The following is a 26851-nucleotide window of genomic DNA, read 5'->3' on the forward strand; positions in this document are numbered from 1 at the left end:
TCATGTCAGGGTTGCTTAAATGAGAAAACACAAGTTCAAGGTGGATAAGTAACTTGGCCAAATCCTCAGCTAGTTTGTGTCAGGGCCATATGTGAACGCTGTTTTGTCTGACTTCAATGCTTGTCTCTTTTCTACTCTCTCATATTACCTTCATTTTTTCCTAAAGCTTAGGTTGCAGTGTGCTGGTTTCGTCCTAACGAGAGGAAACATGAGACCTGAATTTCCACGAGGGGAGACTCAGTGAAGCTAGAATGCAGGCCCCAAAAATGGTGGACCAGGGGAACCAACAAGCAAGTCAAACGAAGACAGGCTGTCACAGGTGAGGATGAGAAGGTCATGACCTTGATGATCTGGACTGTTCCCTGTGTATACTCAGACCACAGTACTGTGCCCTGGAAATCTATTTGTGCCTCATGGAAACTCATAGCCATGTCTAGCCTTTCCCTTCCTCCCCAGCCTTTGAATAAGTGCTAGAAAAGTCAGAATTCTTTTTCCCCTTCGAAGTTTTCTAAATTAAAGTTTATAAAGAGTGACCTTGAGGGCTTAATTCAACCCACAGATGGGCGTTATTAGGCCTACATGATGTTGGCCCAGATAATGTTTTAAAATTCTTCTAAAAACTCAACTACCTGCCAACACATTTAAAAACGTTTCATTAAAGTATAATATATACAGAAAAGTACACATTTAAGTGCCTAGCTAGATGAATGTTCATAAAGAACACGCCTATGTAATTAGCAGCAACATCAAGAAATAGAACATTACCAGCACCCCAATGTTCAACTTGTACTTTTTGCATAAGGGTAACCAATATAATGACTTACAGTTGCATTGGTTAGTTTACTTGACGATATTCAAAACTTAGAAATCTCTGGCTTCTCCTGAAAAACTGAATCATCTAGCAACATTGGGCTCATGGTCTCACAGGGTAACAATCAGCTGGAGATGAGCAGGGACCACTCTCTTTATTTTTGTTTATTTATTTTAATGTTTATTTATTTGAGAGAGAGAGAGAGAGAGAGAGAGAGAGAGAGAGAGAGAGAATATCTTCGTGATAAAAGCACAGAGCCTGATGCAGGGCTCAAACCCACAAACTGTGAGATTATGACCTGAGCCGGAATCAACAGTTGGACACTTAACCAGCTGAGTGGCCAAGGTACCTGGGACCACTCTGTTTAATCATGCATGCCGTCTTTAGTTTTCCACAGTCCCCACCACTCCCTACTATTCAACACTTAGAGCTAGTGGCAATGGCCTTTAATCAACACACTTATAGTCAACAGTAGAATTAAGAATTAAAACAGAATTATGTAAAATTATGTCTTATATTCTCTTGCTTCCCTCCTTTACATTATATGCCAGACTCCTATGGGCATTTGAATTTGAGATCACTGCTCTAAGCGTGAATATTGCCCATGTCAAGCTCAGAGAATATCTCAAATATTTCTTTTTTTATGTTTATATATTTATTTTGAGAGAGAGAGCATGAGCATGACTGGGGGAGGGGCAGAGAGAGAAGGGGAGAAAGAGAATACTAAGCAGCCTCTGTGCTGTCAGCACAGAGCCTGATGCCAGGCTTGAACTCACAAACTGTGAGATCATGACTTGAGCCGATATTAAGAATCAGACACTTAACTGACTGAGCCACCCAGGCGCCCTCACATATTTCTTAAGAATGTTATGACAATCCTTTGTTACCCTCACAATTGACTTTGGGGGTGCTAACTAAATGGTCAAGTATCCTTGTTAAATTTAGTGCAAAGGGAAGGAGACTCAGTTTCTTAACAGATTTTCTTTCTTTTCCTCTGTTTGGCATAGGTAGGTGTTTTTGTAGGGGTTTGGGGCCTAGTACAACCAAACACAGCCCGGGCAGGTTGGCAGGAATGACCACATCCACACCTAAGTTCTGAGGGTAGCTCTTCTGCTCTCAACTAGTCATTGCCTCCTGCATAACTTCCTTCCAGTTTCTAAGCTGGAGAAAAGATTTTCTCACAGAATAGGTGTTGCCCTGGAAAAGAGGAAGAGAAAGAAAAGTAAACAAGGAACTGGGTAGGAGCCTTCCATATAAGGAAAGAATAAAAATAACGTAACAGTTGTATCATTTCCAAATTCAAAGTGTGGGCTGTGAGGACACCAAAGCCAACGCCAGGGTGAACATGTAACCCTTTTCCCGAGGCCTTAAGTCTATCCTCTGTTGAGGGGAGCCCCATCATAACCGAAGAAGACCACTCTAATTTCAATGAAAGAAAGTGCTGTATTCCCTGCCACATAACACAGGTATGAAATGATCCCCTGAGGTGGTAACAATTTGAAAATAAGTTTAAAGAAATTTTTGATGAATGATTCTAGGCTAATAAGGGGAAGTTCAGGCCAAAGTTTTCAGCCTTGAAGTTGTTGTCAATGAGGAGAGACTTTCCCTCCCTTAAAGTTTCCACGTACTAAGCTTACATTTGGACCTGGATATCTTCTTCCAATGGCAGTGGAAAAACTGGATATCCATTTGCAAAATAAGAAAAATTGGATCCTTATCTCACACAACAAACAAAAGCCAACTCAAAAAGGCTTACAGATTTAAACATGGGACTTGAAACTGTAAAACGACTAGAAGAAAACATACGGGAAAAGCTTCATGAAACTGATCTTGGCAATGGTGTTTTGGCCATGACACCAAAAACACAGGCCACACAAGCAAAAATAGACAAGTGAGAGTAGATCAAACAAAAGGTCTTGATGGAAACAAAGTGAAAAAGCAACCTGTAGAAGGGAGAAAATATTGGCAAACCATAGATCCGACAAGGAGTTAATATCCAAAATATATAAAGATCTCAACTCATTACGGAGAAAACAAATATGCTGATTAAAAAATGAGCAAAATAAGTGAAGAGACACTTCTCCAAAGAAGACCTACAAATGGCCAACAAGCAAAAGGAAAGGTGTTCAACATTACCAAGCATTAGGAAAATGCAAAGCCAAGCCACAGTGAGACATCACCTCATTCCTGCTGGGAAGGCTATTATTTTAAATATGTATATTATAAACACACACACACACATACACACACACACACACACACACACAGAGAGAGAGAGAGAGAGAGAGAGAGAGAGAGAGAAATACTATACAGCCTTAAAAAAGGATATCCTTTCATATGCAACAGCGTGGCTGAACTTTGAGGACATTGTGCTAAGTGAAGTAAGCACATCACAGGACCAATATTGCATGATACTATTTATCCAAGGAATACAAAGTAGTGAAATGCAGAGAGTGGAATTGTTCTTTCCAAGGGCCAGGGGAGTGGAAAAGGAGAGCTGCTCTTCAACTGTTTTAAACTTTCACTTATGCAAGATGATTAAGTTCTAGAGACCTGCATTGTGTTAACTGATAATACTGTACACTTTAAAATCCGTGACGAAGGTAGATCTCATGTTAAGTGTTCTTTGCACAATTAAAAAAAAAAATGGGGGCTGGATATGCCATTTGTTCTTAAGAAAACTGAAAATCAATTCCCTGATGACAGCAGGGAATTAGGCTCTGAAATATGCTAATCAGTCTGTGTATGACTCCATAATGACAGAAACCATAGCTCACATAATTTCAAAATGGACACTGTGAGGTCAACAGTATGAGATTTTAGATGTTATGGATGAGGAAATTGAGGCAGAGAGAAGTAAGGGGTCAAAGTTGCCAAACTGGTCCTCTCCAGCATATTGGCTAATCCCAACATCCTCTGCTTTTAAAAACCACGAGGATTGCTTCATCACCATGAATACATGGTTTTAGAGCTGATCTCTCACGCCAGCTCCCCTCCCCCAACGTTCAACCTGGGATGATAAAGAGACAGAGATTGAGTGTCAACTGGGTAAGCGCTTATCCTGGCTTGGGTTCTTCTTTGTCAAACGCCATCACGTGAAAAGTATGAGGTGTTGTCACAGGAATAATTGGCCACCCAGGAAGGAGAAGAAAAGCTGTCGTTTTGCTTCTAGGAGTGCAGGATAGGCTCTTCTGGATTCTCCTGGAAACTCCTTAGCAGGAAGTGTCTTTGGCACATTTTCTATTCCAGAAAGATTGCTGCTAAAATTATCTGCGTTAGGAATGTGACAGAGTTCTGGCCCCCGAGAATTTGGTATGGAAATAAACAGCAGAGTTGATTATCTCTGTTCAAACTTAAATAAAACCGTATGAAGGGTTCAGCCAACCCTCCCCCACCAGCCCCACCTCATCTCTGTGTTTTTTGGAACATCTATTACAACAGGGCTTTTTCTTTTTCCTTTTCTGTCTCTTCCTCCCCCCACATCACAGCCCGTTACTCCCAGCTGTGTGCTGCAAATCAGCATACACTTCCAAGTCTTTCCCAAGTGTCTAGAGGCTAGAAGAACCCCAAACATATTGCCACCAAACCTCCTTCTTCTGAAATTTTCAGTGTGTATAAATTCAGAAATGTAATCAGCACGATTAGGACTCAGCTGCGCGTTGCTCATTCAAGTTCTATGCTGCAAGAGCCATTTGATGTCAAGTAGAATTTTTTAGTCTTCTCCCCTCTTCCACCCCAAGTCTTTTATCCTAAAACCAGGAAGTCACATTTGGCCAGCCGACTATGAACTGTAACCACAAAAAGTTGGACATCGGTTCAAAGCTCAGGACTCATGAGAGGCCTGAATATGTTTTAACCTTGGTGGAAGGCATTCCGCAGTCATTCGGGCTCAATGCACCTCCACAACGGCTGATGTGGGCAGCGGTGTTATTGGTTACATGGTTGGTAGGATGTTCTCACAGGCTGAGGAATGTGTGAGGGAAGCAGCCTTGTTCTGGGAGGGGCTGTAAAGGACTGGAAGAGGAGTTAGTTTCATTTTCCACTCGGATGCAGTGGTGGAAAGAATCAGTCAGGAACCTCTCCTTTCTTGGCTGTCTCTCCCTGAGCTCAGATGTAAAAACAAGGGTCGCTGTTCATCCTCTTACACTGGGGGAAGGAAACCTAAGCCATGCGAAGTGTTCACTAAAAACACTCACTTAGTGGTGGATTTTCCCTCCTTAGCCCTGTCTCCTTCTACTTCACCCTCCTTGGCCCTCAGTCTTTATCCTTCTACAATACAGTGTACCTTGAATTCCCTGGGCACACTTGTGGCTTTTTTGTCTTCCTTGGTGCTTTTGTACACGATATGCCTCTTCAAGGACTTTTCCTCCTCCCTTTGAGTCTTCCTGAAAGCACCTTGATACCCCTCAGACTACTCTTGGAGTATTATCTCTTGTGTAAAGGCTTACATTAAAAGAATCTCTATCTCTACCTCTACCTCTATCTCAATCCCTGTCTCTGTCTCTATCTCTCTATCATTCCATCTTCTTGACACCACTGGAAAGACCTCATCAGTTCCATGTTTCACCTTCCTGTTTTGCATATTGATACGGATAGTCCTTTTTAAAATGATTATTAACTTCTATGAGTCTGGTTAGCCTTCCAGACCACTGTGGTCCAATAGAACTTTCTGAAGTGATGGACATGTTCTACACCTGCATTATACGGTATGGTAACTACTAGTCACATATGGCTGTCAAGCACTTGAAATGTGGCTGGTGCCCTCGAGGAGCTGAATTTTTAATTTTACTTAATTTTACTTAATTTAAATGTAAATAGTTGCACATGGTTAGTGGATACTATATTGGACAGCACACTGTAGACTGTGATCTTCTTGAGGATAAAACTAATATATTACTAATTCCTTGTTGTAAGGGCTCAGTAAACATTTACTGAATTCAGTTATTGTAGATACTTATGACAATAGTTCTGTTAGGCAGGTATTACTAGCTCTAGTAATTTCATCTTCACACACAAAAGCAAAACAAAACAGAACAGCAAAATGTGGTTCAGTGAAGTTAAGTGATCCAGCCAGGATCAGAACCACAATCTATTTAAAATACTGCCCCCCCCCATTTTTTCTGCTTCCATTGGCAGGGCTTTGGTAGTTGATGAGTAAAGTTGTATGTAAGTGGGTGCATATACAAGATAGGAGGAAGCAACATTTTATAGAACAGTTAATTGTCTCCATACAATTAGACATGCAAAGACTTGCCTGGAAATCTTTGGAAAGAAAATCAATGGAAGGAAAGAAAAAAGGAAAATGAAAGCAAGCTAGCACACTGCTCATGCATCTTTAGTTCCATGCACACATTTAAAGGATATATTGGCTAAATATATCTCTTTTAAAGGAGGAGTGTATCATAAAAGAAAGTTTACAACAGCCAACAAATTGGGCAGCTGGTCTGCAATCTGTGATTGTTAACTTTCAAACGCTGATAACCTCGGAGTTGGCAGTTGAAGATCAAAATGGTGGAGGTAATGCTGCCATCTACTGGTAACCATGCAAAGTTGGCTGGTATTTCAAGATGTGAACAAATATTCCAGATGCAGTAATCATAGTTACCTATTCTTTGAATTTATGACTTAGCCTTATACATTAAAAACAACTTCAAAACTATTTTAAATTTGGAGAAAAAAATTACCATCCTTCAAATTTTCTTCCTGCCTTCCATCCTTCCTTCTTCCCTTCTTCCCTTCCTTCCTTCCTTCCTTCCTTCCTTCCTTCCTTCCTTCCTTCCTTCCCCTCTTTCTCCTCTCCTCTCCTCTCCTTTCTCCTTTCTCCTTTCGCAAATATATATAGCGACCTGGAGTTTTCAGGTCCTCCTCCCCTCCTCATTTAGCCGAATTGCCAGTTGAAACAATCTGATAATAGTTTCAGTTGGCTTTTCTTTGATTCATGTTCTAGCTCCAGACAAATGATTGTATCAGGCTGCATTCTGATGGGACTACACATAATCATGGACCCACCCAGGTCTTACAGAATTTCTTTTTCTCAGCATCAAATCTGTTTCTAGATCAGTGATGAAGGCTGTACCTGAAGATATGCTGTTAGGACAAACTTTGGGATTTGGTGATAGCATTGAGGGTACTCCCAACTGAAAAAATATTGAAGTTCCAGTTTTAACCAAATGGGATAGACTAACCAATACTCTTTGCCAGAAATCAGAACTCATGCTGCCATTTTGATTAGCCATAAAATCCCAAGAGGAAATATGGGACATGGGATTTTGATATTCTATCAGTTGGATTCTTAGCAGAGGGATCTAGACTTTATCTGACGATTTTATAGTAAGAGTCACCCTGTCCCTACATGTTTAAGCAGTTGGAAGTAAGGGAAGCAATATGAGCCTGGGGAAATAGATGAAGAAGGGAAAAGAAGCACTTATACTGTTAGATTGTATGCATGCATATGAGTTTCAATGGACTTGTGGTGACTGATGATAAGTAGACCATCATCTTATCTCTCCCATCTAGGACATGGCTGCCTCGGTGGGTCATTGCTCAACCTTTGAGCACCTAATTAGTCTTTGTTTTAAGCAGCATCTTGGATGTACTCTGAGAGATGAATGACATTGACACATATTCATGAATTCATTGATTTGGTTATCCATTCAACAAATATTGAACACATACTAATTGATATATTTATAGGGACACAAAACAGAATGAGAAGTGGTCCTTATCTTCAAAAGATACATTGCTTTCTCTTATGTATATTGCATATACTGTGTGCTAGGTACTATGTTAAATGTTTTATAACTATTAAATTAGTTACTCATTTGTTCAACAAAGTTTACTCAGGACCTACTCTGTGTTAGGCATTGTGCTGAGTGCAAAGACGAAATGATACACAAGTTGGATATGGTTCCTGGCCTTAGAGATATTGGTGCCTTTTGGGTAAGGAAGAAAATTAAACAAAGAAACACAGTGTGTTTAACTTGTGCAATTCATTTTGGCCGCTCAGCATTTGATTTTCTTTCTACATGAAGAAATGCCTTATCAGTGTAGATGGAGCAAAGACCTCTAACTATAAAAGCTAAAAATGCTGGGTATTTTTTCCCAGCACCACTTGCAGCTACGTTACAGGCATGTCACCCAAGTTTTGCCAAGCAGACAACACCTTGCTAGAATTTGAATAGGTTCTGCCTCAAGGAAGAGACAGGGCACTTTATTTCTCTGATGGTGGTTGTGATGGTGTTAACATTGTCCGCATCAAAATCTCTCAGGAACATAATTTTAGCTAGTTTTATTTATTTATTTGTTTCTTTCCACTTCCTTTATGCCAAATTCACCAGCCTTCCAGTGATGCCTGAGCTTCTTATTAGTCTTGTAACAATTCCTTTTCTTTTTGGTCAGTGTGAATCACCACCTGTTGTGTGGAATCAGGTACTCTGACAATATCCACTGTGACATGGGAAGGACAGACATCATCGATGGTATCATCAATGTACAGAGATTACTGCCCTACTAAAGCAATGGACAACAACACTTGCATCTTAAAGACAAGTAGGAATTATCTGGGGTAAAGGTATCAGAGGAAGGAGCCAGAAAATGGGTAACAGGCAGAGGAAAGAGCACATTTGAAAGCCCAAGGCACTGCTCTGAGGTAGGAATTCTTAGGCCTATTTTTACATTTGAGAAAACTGAGGCTAGCAAGCAGTAAATCCAGGGCTGACTGTAAAGTTCAACCACTGTGGCTCTCTTCCAGTTGAAGCCTGGAAATATATTTACACCAGTGGATTCCAGTACTAATTTTTAAAGAACTTTTTATTTTGGAGTGTCTGTGTACAGGAAAGTGGCCAACCCCTAAAGGTACAGCTTAGTAAGTAATCACAGGGCATTCATTTAACTATGATCAAGGATTTAGAACACTGGACAGCCCAGAAAATTTCCATCTGGCCCTTTCTAATCAATACCCTTCTTTCCTCTTTAGAGGTAATTGCCATGCTGACTTCTAACACCATGGTCATCATACCTGGTTTTCGACTTTGAATAAATGAAGAAAATATCATATTATTTCATGTGTCCTCCCTAACTCAATATGAGGATCCTAAATTTCATGTATGTCTTTGTAGCTTATTCATTTACATTGCTGTATAGTATCAATTGCATAGATTCATTTATCCTTTAGAGTTGATGGGCATTTGATGATTTTCAGATTATGTTATGGCCATTACAAATCATGTTGCTAAAGACATTCTCATTCATGTTTCTTCCTGGGTAAATGAATTTGTTGAAAATATACCTAAAAGTAAAACTGCAGACCACAGAGTGTGTTGTATTTTGAGCTTTAGTGGATAATACCAAACAGTTTTCTGAAATTGTTAAGGCAATGTAACTTTCCATGTGCACTTTCCATTTGAAAGTTCCAGTTCCTCCATGCTCTGCAATGTGTGGTATGGTTAATCTTTTTTAACTTTAGCCATTCTGGTGGGTGTAGTGCTATACCACGGTGATTTTAATTTGCATTTCCCTGAAGACTTATGATGTTGAGTAATTTTTCATACGTTTATTGGCCAGAACCTCAGTGCTATTTATCAGACAGCCACTTCCTGGCATGTATTTTAGGGTAAAGTGCCTTATGGATGAATCCATATGATTTCCAAAGATAGTGCAGTCTTTTTTTTTTCTATTCCCCAAGGTCATGGTTTTAATTATTTCTCTTAAGATAGATACCTTCTAGATTTGTGGGGCTCTGTTCTTTCTCAGCAAGTGACTCTCTTGGGGCTTTCTATATGTAGAGTTGGTTCAGTAACTGTTGAAATTCAAGGACAGACTGAGGAAAAAGCCACTGAGGCCCTTGACTGGGTCACTAATGGTCTCTTGAATGTTGTTTGGCAAACACTGGCCTCAACAATATTTGTATTTTCCCACACGTTCACTGGGCAAAAGTCTCAATGGACATGTTACTGTGAATTTACGATTCTCCTTGAGGGCTTTGGGTTAGTTCTGTAATAAAAATTCCGGCATATGGAGACATACGTCTGGTTCCCACACATTTAAGGCTAGAGAGAGCATAGCTACATTTTCTTAAGGTCAGCTTACTGATGTCTTCAAAGATAAAAGGCACCTTCTGATTGAAGGCTTGCTCTGAAAATATTTTTGGCAAAGGATTTCCAAGTTCCATTCTCCTGGGATGATCAAATTGAGTTCTGTTTTGTCTGTTGTTTTGAAAAACTCACTTTGGCAGGGAAAAGGGTTTATTGCAGGCCCCTCTGCTTTGATTTTAAGATTTTATAATTAGAGGCAAGAAGAAGACAATTGTAATCAATGAAAACAATTCACTCAGAAGACGGAGTCGGGTACACACATATAAAAGAAGCCAATAACAGAAATTACAGCTTTGCTCTTGGGTTTTGCCAAAGGTTTCTTACACTTAGAGGTTTTTAGTCAGGTTAAGTCCATAACCTCTACTATTTTTAGCTTTAAACCATAAGATACTGATATGATTCTAGCCTCTTGCGCCAATGTCATGATGTCCCCAATCTCTCAAAGATATGGACAATAACTATTCACAAGATTTTGAACAAAGCTCCTTTCTATCAGTCAGGATTTTGTTTGTAAGCAACAAGCCCTAACTATAGTTATCCTAACAATGGGGGAATTCATCTAAGGAATATCAGAGGCTTACAGACTTAGCAGGAAGCTGTGAACTAGACTTGGAACATGGACTAGATTCTAGAAAGCTGCAGAAAGTTGAGTATCAAAGATCATAGCAATGGTCACATGGTAGAAAGGTCAGTTTGTCATGATGCTGGGCCCACTGAAGTCTCTCTCCTGGAAAATACATTTCAAATAGCAACACACAAAGGATGGGTGTTAGAGTTGATTCATCTCATTGCGGGAATTGTGTGAATAAATTCTCTTTGATTTCTACTCTCCAAAAGCTGGAACTGTCCTGATTCCTGTCTTTCCCTGTGCATCATTGTCCATCTCTTCCATGTACATGGTGAATTACCAAATATTCTTCCAGTCAGTGATTTCAATGGCTGTTGGCGAGAGTTTTCTCTTACTTGAAACCAAAATCTCTAACAGACACTAATGATGGTAGATGTGGCCCAGGTTTGTGTTCTGCTTTGCGAAAGATGAGAAAGAAGATGCCTCCCTACTTTTAGTGAAACCAGAAGGCTCATGCGGTCTAAGGACAGGTCCTGCAAGTGGTCTCCTTTATATCTTCATATGAATCACTCCTTGTAGTCACACACGAAGGCCCTGCAGAACAGGGTGATTTGGGCAAGGTGGGCCCTCTAAAGATAGTTTAGGCCATCAATTATCAGTTTTGCAACTGGGGTCTCAGCGTTCTAGGGATTCTCAGTAAGTGTTTAAATGGCTAGTGGGACAATGAGAAAGGGGTTTCCTCTACCACTACATTTATTCAGAGTCCTTATACTATTATCATTTTATATATTGGGATTCTAAGATTTGTCCTTTAATAAACCCTTTGCATTTCAAAAGCACTGCAGTGAACTGTCATTATCCATTAACACTTCATTTTAATTCATTTATTAGTTTATTGTAAGAAGAGGAAATGATACTTACTGGGTTCTGACTGAATTGCAAGCATTGGACCAATTCTTCACCTATGTAATCCCATTTCATTCCTTACTATAATGAAAGTCAGCTCACCTGTTGGCCAATCATTCATTAATCACATTTATCACGAAATTCTTCTCTTACAAATTTGGCCCTAAGTTTGTCTGTTTTATTAGCTTCTTAAGGGGCTGGAGTTAGACTGGGTTGATCCTCATTAGTATTTGTTTATTAAAAAACTTTGCTTAAGTTTTGCTCTTATGTTTATTGTTTCCTTCCACCTGCTTGATTTTCTCTGTTATTCTTTTTCAGGTTTTTGAGGTGAACATGTAGCTCTTTGGTTTTTAATTTTTCTCTTCCTTCATATATGTTTTTAAGGTAATACATTTTCCTTCAAGGAGAGCTTTTACTCTGTTACACATCTGGGGTTTTGGGTCAGTTCTTTCTGTTTTTCTTTTTTTGTTTATTTTTGAGCGAGAAAGAGAGACAGAGTGTGAGTGGGAGAGAAGAAAGAGAGGGAGACACAGAATCCAAAGCAGGCTCCAGGCTCTGAGCTGTCAGCACAGAGCCTAATGCGGGGCTCGAACCCATGAGCTATGAGATCATGACATGAGCCGAAGTTGGAGGCTCAACCGACTGAGCCACCTGGGCACCCCTTGGGTCAGTTATTTTTAAAAAAATTCGTTTGCTTTCTTTTTTACTAAATGCTAACAGAAGAATGTTTTACAATTTCTGAATGTATTTGGGGCCATGGCTATCCTATTTTCTTGAGTTCTAATTTTATTATACGCTTGTCAGAGAACACAGTCCATATGACATAGATATTTTATATTTGCTCCTTTGTTATCTGTAGGACTTAGATTCTGTAATATTTGTTGCTTCCTATAAGTTGAATGTTTGAAAATCTATGTTGCACATACATTTGAAGAGAAACAAAAGTAATATTGTAGGTTGGAGTTCTAAATAGGAATTACATCAAACTTGTTAATTATGTTCATAGCATCTATATCCTTAGTTGGGGCGTAAGTATTTACAATTGTTAGATCTTCCTGAGTGATAGAGCCTTTAATTATGATATGATGCTCTTCTTGATGTCTTATCACAGCCTTTGTTTTAAAATCTAGTTTGTCTGATATAAGTATGGCTACTCCAGCTTTCTTTTGACCTCCATTAGTATGACAGATCGTTCTGCAGCCCCTCACATTTAATCTGCAGGTGACTTTAGGTCTCAAATGAGTCTCTTATAGGCAACATATAAATGAATCTTTTTTTTTTAACCATTCTGATAATCTCTGTCTTTTGATTGGAACATTTAGTCCATTTACATTCAGTGATTATTGAAAGAAATGAATTTAGTGCTATTGTGTTACCTGTAGAGTTGGTGTTTCCTTATTAATTTTCAGCTCTTCAGAGAGTGCTTTCTAAGCCAGATGTGTTACATCTCCCTTAGTGATTGTAGACGGGTCTTTTTTTTTTTTAGTTCTATTAACCTTTGACTTATATTCTGGAATTCTGTTAGCCATGTATAGGCTCAGAATAGTTCCATCTTCCTTTTACCATTACATAACATCCTTGTCTCTTACTGATTCTTTCATCCTTGTCTATATCATGTGATATTCATATTTTCTACAAGAGCTGGTTTTGATTAATGTTGGCTTTCTATTTATATATTCCTTTAGTTTCAAATTTTCTACGCCATTATGTTTTACACACATCATTTGTAAGCTATGAAATTTGTTTTATTTTTACCTACATCTGAGAACCTGTGCAGGGAAACTGGCAAATTGTATTCATCTTTTTAAATGTGATTACTAATAAATTGGGATTTATTGTTACTACCTTTCTTTGAGCTTTTTCTTTGCCATGATTTTTTTTTTCTTTCCTTGCTTCTATAAAACTGGTTGAGAGTATATAGGTTCATAGCAGAGATGGGATTTATTCTTTAAAACATTTTTTTTAATGTTTCTTTACTTGTGAGAGAGAGACAGACAGGCAGACAGTGTGAGCAGGGAAGGGGCAGAGAGACAGGGAGACACCGAATCTGAAGCTGGCTCCAGGCTCTGAGCTATCAGCACAGAGCCCGATGCGGGGCTGGAACTCACGAACCGCGAGATCATGACCTGAGCCGAAGTCAGACGCTTAACTGACTGAACCACCCAGGCGCCCTGGGATTTATTCTTTATAGTGCTGGGAGTAGAGGTCCCCTAACTGGAGTGAGTGCCAGGCCATATGGTAGGGACAGTCACAAGTGGCTCCTTTCCAGTGGCTCTTGTACTCTGCCACACAAACTTTTCAAGCTTCCACAGGATTATTTTCTTTAGTTGTATCTTCATTCATTCATTCATTCAACTAATATTGACAGAGGGCCTGATAAGCACTAGGTTTTGTATGAGGTGCTTAAGGACACGTGTTGAATACATGTGGTTTCTACAGTCTAGGAGGGGAGCCATTCAATGCATTTACAGATATAAAAGTACAAATTTTATTGTGAGCTGTAAAGGAATAATTTGTGTGCAGTGAGAGAAAACAATAGAATGGGGTTTACTCCAACCTAGTAGCTAGGTTATTTGAAAGGATGAAATTAAAGAAGAGGTAGAGTGGGAGATGTGGCAGGGTCTGAAAATTACTCCCAGGATGTATTCCTTCATTCTTCCTTAGCAATATAATCCGAGTTTAGGTAGACAGACCACTCAGAGCAAACCTATCTGAGAGTCTTCCTTGAAGTTGGGTGTGACCATGTGAGAAACATTCTGGTCAAAGGGGAGCAAATGGAAGTGGTATGCCTGACTTCTGGCAAGTGTCCTTAAGGGGAAGGTCATGACCTTTTCCTTTCTCTCCTTCCAGGTGCGTGGAATGAAGTGATGACAGCTGGAACCAGAGGAGAGCTCCTGAATCATGATGTGAACTTGAGAACAGAGGCCCAGAAAGGTGACGTCACAAGAAAGACAGTAGGAGTAGGAGTTCTGGAACAGTAGAATCCTGTTCCAGCCCCATTTTATCCACGAAGATTTTTGCATGAAAAAGAAATACATTTCTACATTTTAAACCTTTGCTATTTTGGTTTCTGGTAAACTCTCTGCTGAAAGCATAGAGGATTTCAGGCCCAAGGGAACAGAATTCTTTAGAGTAGTGACTCTCAGACTTTAGCACTTAAAAAAAAAAAAAAAGAAATCACATGGAGAGCTTGTTAGAACACAAACTTCTGGGTCCTATCCCCAGAAATTCTGATGTTGTATATCAGCCATAGAATCTGAGAATATGCATTTCATATAACCTCCCAAATGATACAGAAGACCCTTGGACCACACACTGTTCTAGGGCTCTGAGTCAGAAAAGAGTTTAGCACATTTAAGGAACTGAATCAAGGCTAGCTTTAGAGAACAGTGGGAGGCATGGACGAAGGTTGGAAAGGTAGGTAGATGGCCACATTATGCAAAGCTTTGTAGTCCAGAAAGGGAATAATTTTCTTCTAAGTTAAGTGGGTATCTATTGAAGAATATTGAGCAAGGAAGTGACCATATTTAAGGTTATAAGGTCATTCTCTACTCTATGGAAAATGGACTGCAAAGGGGTCTAAGATGTTATATCAGTAGACAAGTAGACAAGGCCAGATACTCTGGCCAGGGTTGTAGCAGTAGAGACAGAATCAAGATATATTTTGGAAGAATAACAAATACTTTGCTAATAGATTCAATGTGTGGAATAAAGGAAGAGGAGGAATTGGGAAGGAGGATGACTCCCAGGTTTTTGTTTTGAGTAAATGGGTGGAACCTTCATACGATACGCTGAGCAGATTCCTATGCCACTGACACACAAGCCAGAATTTCCAGGGATGGTAGTCTACCACTCCCATTTGTGGCACTTTTAGGAGATGCCAACTTTCAGATTATCCCTCCAGTCCAAGCTATTCACTGCAATTGCCCAATAAGCCTCTGGGTGGGTTGGCCCCACCCACATGACATCTCTTCATAAGCACTTGTGCCTTAGATGTGGTTTGGAATTATTTTGTCTGTTTTCCAGAGATGATCTCCAGGGTTTTGTTTGTGTGTGTGTGTTTGTATATGTTTATGTTCCCTTTGGCAGGATACAGTGTGATTCTTCAATCACAGGGCACAAAGAGTTCTCAGAGTTCTATAGTTCTGGAGGTGTCTGATGTCTTGGCCAATGTGTACAAATGGTCTGTTTTCCAGCACATTTCAATTCTAATTCACCTCATTATGGAATGACTATCACAAGAAGAGTCATTAAATTTTCTCTGGTCTTACTTCCCATAACTGTTGCTGCTCATAGAATAATTGTTCTTAATCCTTAACAAGGCCCTGTATGATCCGGTTCCTCCCTACTCCTCCAGGCTCATCATCTACTTTTCCCCCAATTTCTTTCCACTGTAGCTACTCTGAACTTCTCTCAGTTTATACATTCAACTTTTCTTCTGCCTTGGCAATCCTGTAGAAGCTAATCACTATTTATAGAAAACATTTCCCCGTTGGTAACCTAGCCAGTCCCCAATCATTCAGCTCAAATTTGAATAAACGACACTATGTCAGCCTTTTTCTGTGGCTCCCCAATACCCTTTCCCATCCCCTGAGATTGGATAGTCCTCCTTCTTAAATGCTCCGGAGGCTACCTGAACAGTTATTTTGCTAACTTACCATAAGTTAGTTAATTATCTATAGTACTAGTTTCATTATTACTTACTACTTATCATCTCTGGTTAACTATAAATGCTATGAGGACAGAGACTGCATCTGCCTGCCTTGGCTATGTACATCCTCAGTGCCTGGCATGCAACATTTTATCACTAAATATTTGTTGGTTCACATATTGATTTCAACAAATGAGATATATTTATACTTTAACTTTAGAAAGAACCATCATATACTTTTAGCAGCTCAGATTATTTTTAACTCTGAGATTATGCATGGATTAAAAATCTGTATTGCAGTGCATCTGGTGGGCAATGTAATAGAGCTTCCCACATTTCCATATTGCTGCTTCTTCTTTTATTTCCAACAATTTCAAACTGAGGTTTATCTTCAAAAAATTATTTTCAGGAAAATTATTTCTCTGTTTTGTTCCTCACCAGTTTTAAAATAGGGTTCTTTTCTATTTAAAGATTCCTTCCCTCATTCCTGTTTCTTTTTCCCTTAATCAGGAGTACTTTCTCTGGACTTTATTTTGAATATTCTTCTACAGTCAAATATTGTCAATTCTTAAACACTGTCCCCCCACTTCAAAAGAACAAATAGGAGCATTCTCTACAAACTACCCACCCATTCTGTGTTTTTTGTCAGTTCCCTAGATGAAAGTTAACTGCCTCTATCTTCAGATTGTAAAATTTCTCTAGCTGGGAGGTTTTTTGCTCTGTGTACTTTTATGACATTTGTAAGCATTAATGATATGCTACAGCATTTTGTAGAGTACTATAACAGAGAACTACATATTAGGGAAAAATTAAGGCCATCAAGTCTGTCATCAGGCCTTAGGAGAACTGCTGATATCTCAAATGTGTTTGGGATTTCCATAAAATTTGGTTTGGCATTTATACTGAGTTCCAAATAGTTTTTATCTCTCTCATCTTATGATTACCCCAATTATTGTACTCTGGTTTTCCATTTTGCAGAAGAAATCAGCAAAAAGAAATTTCTACATCAGGTCGGAAGTGGTAAAACCAAAATTAGTCTTTTTGCTTTTTCAGTTTAAAAAGTGAATAGAAATACCTTTAGCTGCTCAATCTTCCCAAATGGTTGAGATGATTAAAATGGAAATGTCAACTAATACCTCAAAAGAGAAAAAGCTAAAAGATGTTGATTTTCTAAAAGGCTAGAAAGTGATAAGTCCTGTGGCTCTTTTGGTATAATGCTCCCATGCTCACAACATTCCTGGAGAAGAGAAATTATCTCTAAGCAGAAGGTAAGAAGACAGGTGCGGTAAAGTAGGTAAATTGCTTCAGGTCTTCTGGTTGGAGAACTATAGGTATGAGAGATAAATCTATATCTGAATGTTTCATCATTTGTGCTGTTACTAAGACATGGATAATTCAGACCAGGTATCTGCCCTCATGGAGCTTAGATTCTGGTAGAGGATGGGGCTGTAAACCAATACATTAACAAGATGACTTGAGAGATCTAGGGGCTGGAAAAGTATCCAATGGGACAAAGCAAAGAAGAGCAAGCTGATGTAGGTAGTAGGGCTGAGGGGGTACTACCTCATGATCGTTTAAAAATTATTTTTAGATTTTTTTGTTATGGAAAAATTCAAATATAAAAGTAGAGAGAACAGGAAAATGAACTCTCATGTGACTATAGCCTCCTTCAGCAATGTCAACTTATGGTCAATCTTGTCTCCTCTCTGTCTCCACCAATTCTGCCTGATTATTTCATTTATAAATACTTCATCATGTATTTCCAAAAGACAACCATTTTTTTTTCTTTTTATACAAACACCACCACCATTATCACATCTGGACAGAACTTAATAATTTATGATTTGATTTTAGAATTTACATTTGAGGGAAGGTCTATTGGAGGAGGTACAACTTGATGAGATCCAAGCGAAAAAAGGAGTGGGCCTTGACAAGATATGGGGATGGTACCAAACTTGTATTTTTTGGTGTTTGTTTTTTATACAAATTCAAAATTTTATAGATAGAGGGAAAAATAATTGATTCCTCAAAATCAGTTGTTGTTATTCTTTGTCAAACATGACGGTCACAGAACATTTTTGACAAAGGAACAAAAGATCTATATATGTTTTTGGTGCAAGGTTTGTTGGCTTTTTGTCTTTTTTTCCCTGTCTTCAGGTGACAGATAGACATAGCTGAATCAATGAAGGACAATACTTGCCTAAAATGTGCAACATAAATATAGAAATCCTATGAACAGAAGATTCAAAACCAGTACTGGAACAAAACGAGCTCTGAGCTCTGGTGAATCTTCTGTGTAGAAGGCCACATCTGAACGACCAACAAAGTCTTTCAGCTGCTTCCTTGTTCCATAGCTGGCCAGATTACAGATCTTGCTGGCTGGCTTTTTCATTATTCCTCCTTTGAAGATCTCTTTAACCACACCTTTCTGGAACCAAGGGACAAGAAATACTCTTTAAAAACCGTTGGATTACCACGTTGAGAAGCATCTTTGTGCTTTCTTCTTTTTCTGGATGAAGATCAGCCAAACACAGAAGCAGCATTAATGTTCCTTTGCTGGCAGTTCCATCCAACCTCCCAGGGGAAGGCATTTTGCCAAGTTCTTCTCTGCCCATTTGAAATTCAAATCCCTGAATAAGCCTCAGTGCCACCTTTGTCCAGAAACCTCAAAAGCCCCAGTCCATGTCAATCTGCCTTGAAATTATAAAGGGACATATTACTGTGTAGGAAGATAAGCTGTGTTGAAATAACATCCAGGGTGGTTGTTAAATAAATTCAGGAAAACCAAGACATTCATTGTTAAGCCGAGACTCTGTCCTCAACTCACCTCCCAGGCAAGAAGTGGGCAGAGAAGCCACATGCTGGAGGTAGACACTCTTGAACTAATGACTTCAGTGGCTATTTGACTTAAAAATAATGTAACTTGCCAACTTCTAGAAGCTTATGAGCTGTTGTTTCAGACATCTCCACAGATGTGATTAAAGCTTCAGCTTAAGAAAATTTTAGTTAAGATGGGAGAAACTTGGGTCCATTTTCTAGCTCAGAGATTCTGTTGCTGTGTGGCCTCGGCATGTTCATTCAGGACCATCCCGAACTTTATTTTCCCTATTCACAAAATGGGACCATTCAGATTGGATTATACAGTTGTTTTTAGGATAAAATAAGCATGGGAAGATAGTTTCAGAAGTAAAAGGTCCAACGTAATGTAAGGGTTAAAGATCAGATATACACTAAGAAGCCATGCGGCTACACTTTCTGACTGCTAAGGGATTTGTTTGAAGCCTGTGGCCCATTTGATTTTGAAGGCATTTACCAGGCACCTACTCTGTATTAGCATGTTTTCCCTGGTGCCATAAAAACGTGTCGGTGTGGGGGTGTGGGGGTGGGGAGACAAGAAAAACACAAACAAAATGATGAAACAGCAATACATTGCACCATGAATCCTTGAGCAAGGTTAACCTCTCCAAGCCTGAGTTTCCTTATTAATTAAATTTCTCTGACAGAGAAACCCCCATAATTTTATCTACTTTAAAAAAGACTTTAAATTTTTTCTTCCTCAATAAAGGCAGTAAAATTCTGATTTTTTCCCCATCAGATTTAAGAAGAGTGGATTTTTTTTTCTGCTGATAATAAGAACCATGAAGGTTGGTGAAAAGGAATTGCTGTGTAAGATTAACAGGGTAGCAGTTTTAGGAAGGAATGGAAGGAGGAAGGGCAGTAGATAGGAGGCCTCAGACACTATTTTGATGATTCCCAAGACAGAGGCATGGAATTGTGATTGAAAAGGATGATGAATGATGGAGTCAGGTCTCAGAGGACAGAAGGGCAAAGACCAAGAATGTAGGACTTGGTGGCATACATGTACTACCCTTTCTGTAGACGAGGGTGGTAGGCACCATCCGATCATGGAGGTCTTTCCCACTGAGCAAGTGCAGCAGACGTCATGGCCTCTGACTCACACTTAGTACATGTCATGTACTCTTTTTAGAGATGGAGAAGTTAGTCTCAGAAGGGAGGAGCATGACTTTTCTGGAAGCAGGTGCTAACAAAGAGACAGAGGTTGAATGAGTGTTCTCAAGATGAAAACAGCTGGATAATCTCAACTGCCTGTTCCATATTGGAATCTGGCTTAGGAGCTGAGCTCACAGGACAAAAATGATGAGGGGACAGGAGGGAGTGAGGAACAGAGAGAAGGTTTGGATCAGTCTGCAGTATATCAATGACAAAGATATTTCGAGCAATTATTATAACTAGGCACTGCATTGGGTGTTTTGCATGTCTTTTCTCATTTAATCCTTCCAATGACTTGGTGATATTAGTCATGTTATTATCTCCATTGTCTAGATGAGGAAACTGAAGTTAAGTAGCCAAAATTGTTTAGCTAGTAAGTGGCAAAACTAAGATTTGAGCCACATTGTATGATCCTGGAGCCCAAGTATGGAGCTCAAGTGAGGATTTTGAATATGTTAAGGAAACAAGAAGTGGATAAAACCCAATGAAGGAGAAAAAGCAAATGCAATGGATGTTGCATTTGTACCCAGGGCTTCATATTTATTTAGTCTCAAAAATATGTTTTTATGGTAAATAAAACTGGAAAAGTGAAACCACTTCTTTGATACAAACTATGGACACAGTTTTGACAGTTGGCTGTGTTTGATAAGGAAGAATACTTCTCTGTGTATCTAAAGGAGAGCTGATTATAAGTATTGCAATGGAAAGTTGTCTCTTCAGAGAATGAGAGACAGAGAGAGAAAGAGCACATGAGCAGGGGAGGGGCAGAGAGAGAGAGAGAGAATCCCAACTCTCTCTCTCTCTCTCTCAAGCAGGGCTTGAACTCTCAAACCATGAGATCATGACCTAAGCAGAGAAAAACAGACGCCTAACTCAATGAGCCACCCCGGCACCCCCAAAAGTTGTCTTCTCAACAATGTCCTCCTTAAAGTTATCTGTTGATTGTGGACAAACGGTGATATAGAGTGCTATACAGTCCATCTGTGTGTGCATCTGTGGAAACCTACCTGTGTTACATTGTCTAGTCATTCTGCTAAAAACAGCTGGACATGACATGAAGAATTATCTAACCACAAAGCAGCTAAGCGATTACCTAGAGTGGTTTGGTTGTCATATCATATTCCTTTGATTCCTTCCTATTTTTGGCTTTCAACTTTCATTCCAATGAACCATTTAGTGGGGCTCGTAGTGGAGCTTATTTATTCCTCATAAAATAGTAGGACTTTATCACCAGATGTGATATTGTAATGTTATAAATGTGTCAGATGTGCAAAAGAAACACACCACTGGTGCAATATCACTCTGCACCCACATGTCTGTTAAATAAGACCATCTTCTGTTGGATGGTGGCTTTCAAAAACATTCCCTTTCTCATTCAACATTGCAGAGCATCCATGCAGTCAGATGTTTATTTATTACACAATTCATGCCTCTGAGGAGTCACTCTTTGTTTCATGTTTCTTATCAGTGTCAATTGTAATCAATTACTTGTATAAAACTATAGAACACCTAATTTATGACATGATGACACACAGTAGATACAGCGTTTCTATCTAGAATTGAACTGAACCCCTGCATGACTTTTCTGCCAGAGCCAGGAAAGGGCTCTGGGGACAGAACCAAGATGAATAAAGCATATTTTCTTTTTCTTAGCCCCCTTTCCTAACAAGTTCAACTTTTAGAAATAACATTGGCTAGCCAATGAAAACACTCCTTTGATAAAGGCTAAGAATTTAAGATAAAAAACAGCTGGGCAGGTTTTTTTTTTATATGAAAGGAAACAACTTTGAACTACATAGACAATGTCATTTAAACCCAAACAGATGTGGTTTAATCTTGTTTTTGATCCTCTTGTAGATTTTTCTCAAAATGCCTGCATATGCATAGAAATGATGACTTTCAGATGTTTGAACATAATTTGTCTCTGTTAGAATATCACCTTGGTACATAGATCATGTACACCAAATACTCCCAGTCTTTGAACACGGACAGCAGGGTACCAGGGAGAATTTATGTGGGTCTTTTGGTTTTGCCCACCAATTTGGTAAGAAACTAAAAGGGGAGGAAAAAAAAAGCAATGGTATCCACATACTGTCATTTTCAAAACAAGAGTCACATGTGTTCTCCATGACTTCAGTAAATCATGGCGATAGTTTTAGATCCTAACACTCAGAAAGGCTTTCAAGATGAATCCCATCACGTGAATGCTCTAAAAATAACACACTGTTGATTTGTGGACCATTTTGTGTCCTCATTGATTATTACCCACGTATCATATGATATCCTCATGTATTAAGGTTTTCCCATCCCATTGCTGGAAAAAGAAACCACTGGAGCAAAAACTATGTTAAAATATACAATGTCATCAGTCAGACTGTCAAGGAACCCACTAAAATATACTCAAACCCACTTTCAACTTCAAAGGCTATTAAAGTTGTTACCGCAGGCATTAGCCCAAAGATTGAAGGAAGGGTTGTGCAGAGAGAAATTTTATACATTTTCCTCCCTTTTCTTCTTCCTCCCTTTCTCCATTTGAATGAATATAATGGTGAAGCGGTGGGGATAGTCTGTGAAACACGTGGAGAGACTAAATATCATGAGAAGGAATCAGAAACAAAGAGAACTCTGGGGACAGAAGGCACTGGGTAATTAACACCCAGCTCTAGCAAATGACCTTGGGCAAGAACAGGGACACCACTGCTCCTATTTAAAAGCCTTGCCTTCAAGGTGTCTCCTCCTTGCTGTCTACAATTGTCACCACAGTCACAGCCCTTGAAGGTATTTAAAAAACCACATCTGGACCAACAGAAAATGAGATGCCCATATTTATTTGAAAAATTCTGAAAGGATCATTGAGTGTGTGTGTGTGTGCATACATGTGTATGGCACGTGGGGGGGGGAGTGAACAAAGGGGTAGATGGAGATGAGGTGCACTAATGGCACTGATGGGCTTATGCTTGATCATTGGGAAACCAGCCCCATAACTCCAATCAAAACACAAAAGAAGGGTCCAACTTTTAAGCAGTCAAACAGTTTCTAGAACGCTGTTGGTTCTTTGGCAGCAAAGTGTTGTTCTGTGTAATGTCTCTCCCCATCAAAACCCACCTCAGGGCATAAGTGCAATGTGAGGTCATTTGGAGCCACAAGCTAATCTACAAGAATCATCTGGCATCATATGCGAATGCTTATTATTTTAAAAATGCAGTTCTGTTTATACTGTTGGAGTCTCTAAGTCCTCTTCATTATCCATTCATGCTGTCTGTCTGGATGTGTTTTCTGATATTTGTGTGAGGACGTTGCCTCTGCTCAATGTGACTCAGGGAGAAAATATTAAGCTTCGATGCCCTATGTTGTCATGATTCCCATGCCAGGGGCTTCAGGAATGATGTTTCCCACCAAGAATTACAGTAGCTGCCAAGGGATGGAGGAGGCAGGCACTGGCCCAATTACAGAGCAGCTAGTGAGAGTTCCAGAGGCTTTGTGGAAATCCAACTGACTCCTGGGGCAGTGGGGAAAGGGCGAGGAACTAGAAGAGGCATGGGGAAGAAGCATGCCTCCTGCATCAAAGATGCTTGGATCCTGAGCCAGGAGAGGAGGGAAGTCAAGGAGGCTGCATCCACTCTGGTGAATAGTTTTAGGAGTGAAACACAGAAAAGGAAGAATGGAAGGGATACATATGACACATTAGGGGGCAGACAACTAGATGGAGAAAAGTCACTGGACAAGGGGGGCCACAGAACTGGGTTCTAGCACTACAATTCATTCAGTGTGTGATTTTAGACCAATTATGTCCACTTTTATTATGTATCTTGTGTAAAAGAAGACCTCCAACTAGCAAATGTTCTGAGACTCATAGTCTTTTGTCACTACTTGTGATTTGAAAAATGCACACCTCTAACTCATACTATTTCAGCTCTATGCACAGCAGAAAAGAAAAAGGGGAGGGGGGGAAGGAGAGAGGGAGACAAGTGCCTGCTTCTCACTCTGGAAGGGCATGTGTGGCGTGGCTTCAAGGAAACGGGTGTCTTTATCTACATTTGGTCTCAGACCCCAGAAGCCTCCCATTCCATGAGAATCTCACCCTGCTGAGTAACATCCTGATGTTTAAAGAGACTTGTGTTAAATCTGAGAGTGGTTTAAATGATTATTTTTTGTACAACATAGGTTCTAATAAGACAAATACTCCATTTGATACTCAACCAAACACTTGTTACTCTGGTGCGATGCTGGAGGAAAAGAGACCCACCAAGAAGGGAAGGAGGGGGTGAAATTATGAGGTCAGTCTTCATCTTAGAGCCTCTGTTTGTGAGGTGAGGACAGTCAAACAAATAGCTAATTTGTACTGAGGTCGTTCTGTGTGCCAGGTACCATGTGGGACATTTTATGCATACTCTTTTCTTTTTTACAACAATCTCATGATTCATTCCACAACTACCTCATTTTACTGCCCACCTACTAAATGCCAAAAACTCTCCTGGACTTCAGGGGAAGAGCAGCAAACAGAAGAAAACAATGATTCTGCTCTTTTGAGGTTGAATTCTGGTTAGGGGGGAGAGATGAGAAACGAATAAGTACATGTGATGTTAGGTGGTGAGAAGCACTATGAGAAGGTAATAAAGAATGCCAAAAGAACAGGTGGGTGGTCAGAGAGGCGTTTCTGGTGAAGTCACAGAAGGAAGGGAGCGAGCCTGGTGCTGGAGCAGAGAAAGCAATCATATTCCCTACTCTACAGATGGGGAAACTGAGCTTCCCACGGTCTCTCATTTAATAAGCTGTGATGATGCCACTAGATCCCAGCACAGCATCTGCTTCCCATCTTAAAAGGACAGCAAGTCAGATGAGGGCTGTGAGTACAAGCAAGTCTGGCACTAAAAACTGCATGAGTCTATTAACAACACGCCATTGCTTTGTCTGTGTAATGCCCGAGCTGGCTGGGTTCTTCTACTATACTGAGCTAAGAGAATTGGCAGATTGCACTGGTAATACATAGAAAAGGCACACACTTTCTTGGAGGTCTTTCCCCTTATTTCTTCCACTATTGAGCCTCTGGTTACAAACAAAGGGACAGGGAGGCATGGTTTTCACCTAGTATTCACCAAGTGACAAGGGCTCCTCAAAGAGGCTTCAAGGACTTTTTGAAGAGATGACAGGGAGGGTCAATTGGTAGGGCTCATGGTCACCGATGTCTTCTTCACTCAGGGCAGTAGTGGTTTTATCTCTATAATGTACTGGGGCTCTGAAATGAAATTTCTGGGACTAGGATGAAAGTTGAAAAATACATGAAAGCGTTGGTTTCTAGTGTTTTTGAACCATCTTAAAAATTTGGTTTTAAATGCAAAGTTTCTTAAAAAGTTCCCAGTGGAATGATAACCCCAGGGGATAGCTTTCAAGTTGTGAGCAATGAACGGTGTATGCAAGTCTTCTATTGGATGAGAAAGCCAGGTGATCCAAATAACTGGTAAGCAACTCTGATCAAAGATTTGGAGAACCCATGGAAAGAGATCGCTGTTACTATACTTTTCTCTGTCCTCTTCCCTAATGAATGTGGTATACACCACACACACACACACACACACACACACACACATGCCTGTGTGTACACAGGTACACACAAAGCATGGGACTGTAACGAAGTTTTTAAAAAAATACAGAAGCGTCAGGTGAAGAGGGACTTCTTCCACTCCAAACATTTAATAAAATGTATAATTTCCATATGGGCAAAATTAGAAGCCTCACCCATCAGGCGAATCAATATTAAGAATTGGAAAGAAGTTGTGAAAGCCAAAATTTGGTGTCTAATCCACAGTTTATAGAAAGACCATTTCCTATTATTTCCACTGTTGTGGCTATTTGTTAAAAAAAAATAAGGACTATTCAGAGCTAACAGATAGATGCCTCTGGCTGTGGCATGTGTGCTTGTATATGTGTGAGTGTGGTCTCTGAGAAGAAAGATCTTTCTGCCTCCCACTGTCTTTCTGAAAGGCTTTTGGGAGCAGGGAGTAGGTTCTCACCCAGGGAGTGAGATCAGCGGTAGTGGGTTTGCCTTCGGAGACACCTTCTTAAAGGCAGGTTGTTGCCTCTGCACTTTCTCTTTCCCCTGTCCCATTAGCTGGACCTTGGATGTGTAATGTGAGCCACCTTTAATCAGGTGGATGAGAAATCGCACTAGAGGACGACAGAGTCATCTTTCCCTCAAGGGAAAAGAAAACTACATATTTGGATGATTTCTTACAAAGAAGCTACCTACAACCTGGACCCTGTGAGTACCTCTGGAATATTTCAAGAAAGAGAAATAAACCTGTTTTATTTGAGCTACTGTATTTTTGTGTTTTTTCCTGCTTTCTCTGTTTTAGCAATTTATCTTATACTCCAGCCAATAACCTATTGGATATAAAATAAAATTAAATGTTGATTTGGCTCCAGATTGCTAAATTTTTTAATTCTCTCTTCAACTGGCCAACACCACCCTCTTAGATCCACAGGGGGAATTAGATAGGTAGATGAGGATTTGACCTCAAACTTTAGTCCTCTACTGAGCTTGGGTTGAATCATACAGAGCAGGTGTTACAAACTCAGTCTGCAAGAGGGGTTGGGAAGATAAGTGCAAAGAAACAAAGCTGACTGGATAGGGTTGCACTCAGTGGAGAATGTGTGACCCATCTAAAGAACTGTTATTCAGAAACATGGGCTTAGTATTTCTTGATATTTTTATCTTTTTAAAAGAAAATGGAAATCTAGATTTATTTATAAAGTCAAATTCATACATTTTAATTAATAGGCTACTTAAAAATTTTTAAGAAAACATACTGTGT

The 26851-nt window shown here is 39.7% G+C and overlaps 2 long non-coding RNA genes across 2 annotated transcripts in view; one reads left to right on the forward strand and one right to left on the reverse strand.

Moving 5' to 3' along the window:
- LOC123605894 overlaps window positions 1-18818 on the forward strand; it is an 85644-nt gene extending 66826 nt beyond the window's left edge. The window contains exons 2-5 of the long non-coding RNA XR_006715982.1: window positions 167-319; window positions 8210-8459; window positions 14228-14311; window positions 18186-18818. This is a non-coding gene — a long non-coding RNA (uncharacterized LOC123605894). The remainder of the gene's footprint in view (window positions 1-166; window positions 320-8209; window positions 8460-14227; window positions 14312-18185) is intronic.
- Window positions 1-26851, reverse strand: part of LOC123605895 — a 281127-nt gene that overhangs the window by 58727 nt on the left and 195549 nt on the right. The gene's annotated exons all lie outside the window — the stretch shown is intronic.

Source organism: Leopardus geoffroyi, chromosome A2 (assembly GCF_018350155.1).
Source record: "Leopardus geoffroyi isolate Oge1 chromosome A2, O.geoffroyi_Oge1_pat1.0, whole genome shotgun sequence".
In the NCBI taxonomy this organism is placed as follows: Eukaryota; Metazoa; Chordata; class Mammalia; order Carnivora; family Felidae; genus Leopardus; species Leopardus geoffroyi.